The following is a 6,825-nucleotide window of genomic DNA, read 5'->3' on the forward strand; positions in this document are numbered from 1 at the left end:
TATCCTAGCTTCATGTCCACTCCCCAGCTCAGCTCTAACCCTAAACCTTGCTTCATGTCCAAACCCCAGCTCAAACCTAACCCTAGCTTCATGTCCAATCCCCAGCTCAGGCCTAACCCTAACCCTAGCTTCATGTCCACATCCCAGCTCAGCCCTAACCCTAACTTTATGTCCAAACCCCAGCTCAGCCCTTATCCTAGCTTCATGTCCACACCCCAGCTCAAACCTAACCCTAGCTTCATGCCTAACCCCAGCTCAGCCCTAACCCTAGCTTAATGCCTAACCCCAGCTCAAACCTAACCCTAGCTTCATAACCACACCCCAGCTCAAACCTAACCCTAGCTTCATGTCCACACCCCAGCTCAAACCTAATCTTAGCTTCATGTCCATACCCCAGCTCAGCCTTAACACTAACTTCATGTCCAAAGCCCATCTCAGCTCAGCCCTAACCCTTGAATAATGTCCACACCCCAGCTCAGCACTAACGCTAACTTCATGTCCAAACCCCAGCGCTGCCCTAACCCTAACCCTAGCTTCATGTCCAATCCCCAGCTCAGGCCTAACCTTAACCCTAGCTTCATGTCCACACCCCAGCTTAGCAATAACCCTAGCTTCATGTCCACATCCCAGCTCAGCCCTAACCCTAACTTTATGTCCAAACCCCAGCTCAGCCCTAACCTTAACCCTAGATTCTTGTCCACACCCCAGCTCAAACCTAACCCTAGATTCATGTCCACACCCCAGCTCAAACCTAACCCTAGCTTCATAACCACACCCCAGCTCAAACCTAACCCTAGCTTCATGTCCACACCCCAGCTCAAACCTAACCCTAGCTTCATGTCCAAACGCCAGCTCAGCTCAGCTCAGCCCTAACCCTAACCCTAGCTTCATGTCCACACCACAGCTCAGCCCTAACCCTAGCTTCATGTCTAATCCCCAGCTCAAACCTAACCCTAGCTTCATGTCCACACCCCAGCTCAGCCCTAACCCTAGCTTCATGTCCACACCCCAGCTCAAACCTAACCCTAGCTTCATGTCCACATTCCAGCTCAAACCTTACCCGAGCTTTAAGTCACATCCCAGCTTAAACATAACCCTAGCTTCATGTCCAAACCCCATCTCAGCTCATCCCTAACCCTAACCCTTGCTTCATGTCCACACCCCAGCTCAGCACTAACCCTAATTTCATGTCCAAACCCCAGCGCTGCCCTAACACTAACCCTAGCTTCATGTCAAATCCCCAGCTCAGCTCAGCCCTAACCCTAACCCTAGCTTCATGTCCACACCCCAGCTCAGCCCTAACCCTAACTTCATGTCCAAACCCCATCTCAGCTCAGCCCTAACCCTAACCCTTGCTTCATGTCCACACCCCAGCTCAGCACTAACCCTAATTTCATGTCCAAACCCCAGCGCTGCCCTAACACTAACCCTAGCTTCATGTCCAATCCCCAGCTCAGCTCAGCCCTAACCCTAACCCTAGCTTCATGTCCACACCCCAGCTTAGCCCTAACCCTAGCTTCATGTCCACATCCCAGCTAGGCCCTAAACATAACTTCATGTCCATACCCCAGCTCAGCCCGAACCTTAACCCTAGATTCATGTCCACACCCCAGCTCAAACCTAACCCTAGCTTCATGTCCACACCCCAGCTCAAACCTAACCCTAGTTTCATGTCCAAACCCAAGCTCAGCCCTAACCCTAGCTTCATATCCACACCCCAGCTCAGCCCTAGCCCTAACGTTAACTTCATGTCATCACCCCAGCTCAGCCCTAACCCTAGCTTCATGTCCAGACCCCAGCTCAGCCCTTATCCTAGCTTCATGTCCACTCCCCAGCTCAGCTCTAACCCTAAACCTTGCTTCATGTCCAAACCCCAGCTCAAACCTAACCCTAGCTTCATGCCTAACCTCAGCTCAGCCCTAACCCTAGCTTCATGCCTAACCCCATCTCAAACCTAACCCCAGCTTCATAACCACACCCCAGCTCAAACCTAACCCTAGCTTCATGTCCACACCACAGCTCAAACCTAATCTTAGCTTCATGTCCATACCCCAGCTCAGCCCTGACCCTAACTTCATGTCCAAACCCCATCTCAGCTCAGCCCTAACCCTTGAATAATGTCCACACCCCAGCTCAGCACTAACGCTAACTTCATGTCCAAACCCCAGCGCTGCCCTAACCCTAACCCTAGCTTCATGTCCAATCCCCAGCTCAGGCCTAACCTTAACCCTAGTTTCATGTCCACATCCCAGCTCAGCCCTAACCCTAACTTTATGTCCAAACCCCAGCTCAGCCCTTATCCTAGCTTCATGTCCACACCCCAGCTCAAACCTAACCCTAGCTTCATGCCTAACCCCAGCTCAGCCCTAACCCTAGCTTAATGCCTAACCCCAGCTCAAACCTAACCCTAGCTTCATAACCACACCCCAGCTCAAACCTAACCCTAGCTTCATGTCCACACCCCAGCTCAAACCTAATCTTAGCTTCATGTCCATACCCCAGCTCAGCCTTAACCCTAACTTCATGTCCAAAGCCCATCTCAGCTCAGCCCTAACCCTTGAATAATGTCCACACCCCAGCTCAGCACTAACGCTAACTTCATGTCCAAACCCCAGCGCTGCCCTAACCCTAACCCTAGCTTCATGTCCAATCCCCAGCTCAGGCCTAACCTTAACCCTAGCTTCATGTCCACACCCCAGCTTAGCAATAACCCTAGCTTCATGTCCACATCCCAGCTCAGCCCTAACCCTAACTTTATGTCCAAACCCCAGCTCAGCCCTAACCTTAACCCTAGATTCTTGTCCACACCCCAGCTCAAACCTAACCCTAGATTCATGTCCACACCCCAGCTCAAACCTAACCCTAGCTCCATAACCACACCCCAGCTCAAACCTAACCCTAGCTTCATGTCCACACCCCAGCTCAAACCTAACCCTAGCTCATGTCCACACCCCAGCTCAGCCCTAACCCTAGCTTCATGTTCACACCCCAGCTCAGCCCTAACCCTAGCTTCATGTCCAATCCCCAGCGCAGCCCTAACCCTAGCTTCATGTCCACACCTCAGCTCAGCCCTAACCCTAACCCTTGCTTCATGTCCAAACCCCAGCTCAGCCCTAACCCTAACTTCATGTCCACACCCCAGCTCAGCCGTAACCCTAGCTTCATGTCTAAACCCCAGCTCAAACCTAACCCTAGCTTCATGTCCACACCCCAGCTCAGCCCTAACCCTAGCTTCATGTCCACACCTCAGCTCAAACCTAACTCTAGCTTCATGTCCACACCCTAGCTCAATCCTAACCCTAGCTTCATGTCCACACCCAGCTTGAATCTAACCCTAGCTTCATGTCCACATCCCAGGTCAGCCCTAACCCTAGCTTCATGTGCACATCCCAGCTCAAACCTAACCCTAGCTTAATGTCCACATCTCAGCTCAAACCTAACCCTAGATTCATGTCCACACCCCAGCTCAAACCTAACCCGAGCTTCAAGTCCACAGCCCAGCTCAAACCTAACCCTAACTTCATGTCCAAACCCCAGCTCAGCCCTAACCCTAACCCTAGATTCATGTCTACACCCCAGCTCAAACATAACACTAGCTTCATGTCCACACCCCAGCTCAGCTCTAACCCTATCTTCATGTCTAACCACAGCTAAAACCTTTCCCTAGCTTCGTGTCCACACCCCAGCTCAAACCTAACCCGAGCTTCAAGTCCACAGCCCAGCTCAAACCTAACCCTAGCTTTATAACCACACCCCAGCTCAAACCTAACCCTAGCTTCTTGTCCACACCCCAGCTCAAATCTAATCTTAGCTTCATGTCCAAACCCCAGCTCAGCGCAGCCCTAACCCTAACCCTAGCTTCATGTCCACATCCCAGTTCAAGCCTAACCCTAGCTTCTTGTCCACACCCCAGCTCAAACCTAACCCGAGCATCAAGTCCACATCCCAGGTCGAACCTAACCCTAGCTCCATGTCCACACCGCAGCTCAAACCTAACCCTAGCTCAAGTCCACACCCCAGCTCAACCCTAACCCTAGCTTCATGTTCACACCCCAGCTCAGCCCTAACCCTAGCTTCATGTCCAATCCCCAGCGCAGCCCTAACCTTAGCTTCATGTCCACACCGCAGCTCAGCTCAGCCCTAACCCTAACCCTCGCTTCATGTCCACATCCCAGCTCAGCCCTAACCCTAGCTTCATGTCCAATCCCCAGATCAGCCCCTACCCTAGATTCATGTCCACACCTTAGCTCAAACCTAACTCTAGCTTCATGTCCACATCCCAGCTCAAACCTAACCCTAGATTCATGTCCACACCCCAGCTCAAACCTAACCCGAGCTTCAAGTCCACAGCCCAGCTCAAACCTAACCCTAGATCATTGTCCACACCCCAGCTCAAACCTAACCCTAGTTTCATGTCTAAACCCCAGCTCAGCCCTTATCCTAGCTTCATGTCCACACCCCAGCTCAGCCCTAGCCCTAACCTTAACTTCGTTTCCACACCCCAGCTCAGCCCTAACCTTAGCTTCATGTCCACACCCCAGCTCAGCCCTTATCCTAACTTCATGTCCACACCCCAGCTCAGCCCTAACCCTAACCCTCGCTTCATGTCCAAACGCCAGCTCAAACCCAACCCTAGCTTCATGCCTAACCCCAGCTCAGCCCTAACCCTAGCTTCATGCCTAACCCCAGCTCAAACCTAACCCTAGCTTCATAACCACACCACAGCTCAAACCTAATCCTAGCTTCATGTCCACACCCCAGCTCAAACCAAATCTTAGCTTCATGTCCACACCCCAGCTCAGCCCTAACCCTAACTTCATGTCCAAACCCCATCTCAGCTCATCCCTAACCCTAACCCTTGCTTCATGTCCACACCCCAGCTCAGCACTAACCCTAATTTCATGTCCAAACCCCAGCGCTGCCCTAACACTAACCCTAGCTTCATGTCAAATCCCCAGCTCAGCTCAGCCCTAACCCTAACCCTAGCTTCATGTCCACACCCCAGCTCAGCCCTAACCCTAACTTCATGTCCAAACCCCATCTCAGCTCAGCCCTAACCCTAACCCTTGCTTCATGTCCACACCCCAGCTCAGCACTAACCCTAATTTCATGTCCAAACCCCAGCGCTGCCCTAACACTAACCCTAGCTTCATGTCCAATCCCCAGCTCAGCTCAGCCCTAACCCTAACCCTAGCTTCATGTCCACACCCCAGCTTAGCCCTAACCCTAGCTTCATGTCCACATCCCAGCTAGGCCCTAAACATAACTTCATGTCCATACCCCAGCTCAGCCCGAACCTTAACCCTAGATTCATGTCCACACCCCAGCTCAAACCTAACCCTAGCTTCATGTCCACACCCCAGCTCAAACCTAACCCTAGTTTCATGTCCAAACCCAAGCTCAGCCCTAGCCCTAACGTTAACTTCATGTCATCACCCCAGCTCAGCCCTAACCCTAGCTTCATGTCCAGACCCCAGCTCAGCCCTTATCCTAGCTTCATGTCCACTCCCCAGCTCAGCTCTAACCCTAAACCTTGCTTCATGTCCAAACCCCAGCTCAAACCTAACCCTAGCTTCATGCCTAACCTCAGCTCAGCCCTAACCCTAGCTTCATGCCTAACCCCATCTCAAACCTAACCCCAGCTTCATAACCACACCCCAGCTCAAACCTAACCCTAGCTTCATGTCCACACCACAGCTCAAACCTAATCTTAGCTTCATGTCCATACCCCAGCTCAGCCCTAACCCTAACTTCATGTCCAAACCCCATCTCAGCTCAGCCCTAACCCTTGAATAATGTCCACACCCCAGCTCAGCACTAACGCTAACTTCATGTCCAAACCCCAGCGCTGCCCTAACCCTAACCCTAGCTTCATGTCCAATCCCCAGCTCAGGCCTAACCTTAACCCTAGCTTCATGTCCACATCCCAGCTCAGCCCTAACCCTAACTTTATGTCCAAACCCCAGCTCAGCCCTAGCCCTAACCTTAACTTCGTTTCCACACCCCAGCTCAGCCCTAACCCTAGCTTCATGTCCACACCCCAGCTCAGCCCTTATCCTAGCTTCATGTCCACACCCCAGCTCAAGCCTAACCCTAGCTTCATGCCTAACCCCAGCTCAGCCCTAACCCTAGCTTAATGCCTAACCCCAGCTCAAACCTAACCCTAGCTTCATAACCACACCCCAGCTCAAACCTAACCCTAGCTTCATGTCCACACCCCAGCTCAAACCTAATCTTAGCTTCATGTCCATACCCCAGCTCAGCCTTAACCCTAACTTCATGTCCAAAGCCCATCTCAGCTCAGCCCTAACCCTTGAATAATGTCCACACCCCAGCTCAGCACTAACGCTAACTTCATGTCCAAACCCCAGCGCTGCCCTAACCCTAACCCTAGCTTCATGTCCAATCCCCAGCTCAGGCCTAACCTTAACCCTAGCTTCATGTCCACACCCCAGCTTAGCAATAACCCTAGCTTCATGTCCACATCCCAGCTCAGCCCTAACCCTAACTTTATGTCCAAACCCCAGCTCAGCCCTAACCTTAACCCTAGATTCTTGTCCACACCCCAGCTCAAACCTAACCCTAGATTCATGTCCACACCCCAGCTCAAACCTAACCCTAGCTTCATGTCCAAACCACACCTCAAACCTAACCCGAGTTTCAAGTCCACATCCCAGCTCAAACCTAGCTTAATGTCCACATCCCAGCTCAAACCTAACCCTAGCTTCTTGTCTAAACCCCAGCTCAAACCTAACCTTAGCTTCATGACTAAACCCCAGCTCAAACCTAACCCTAGCTTCATGTCCAGATCCCAGCTCAAACCTA

This window comes from Salvelinus alpinus, chromosome 9, assembly GCF_045679555.1.
Source record: "Salvelinus alpinus chromosome 9, SLU_Salpinus.1, whole genome shotgun sequence".
NCBI classification, from domain to species: domain Eukaryota; kingdom Metazoa; phylum Chordata; class Actinopteri; order Salmoniformes; family Salmonidae; genus Salvelinus; species Salvelinus alpinus.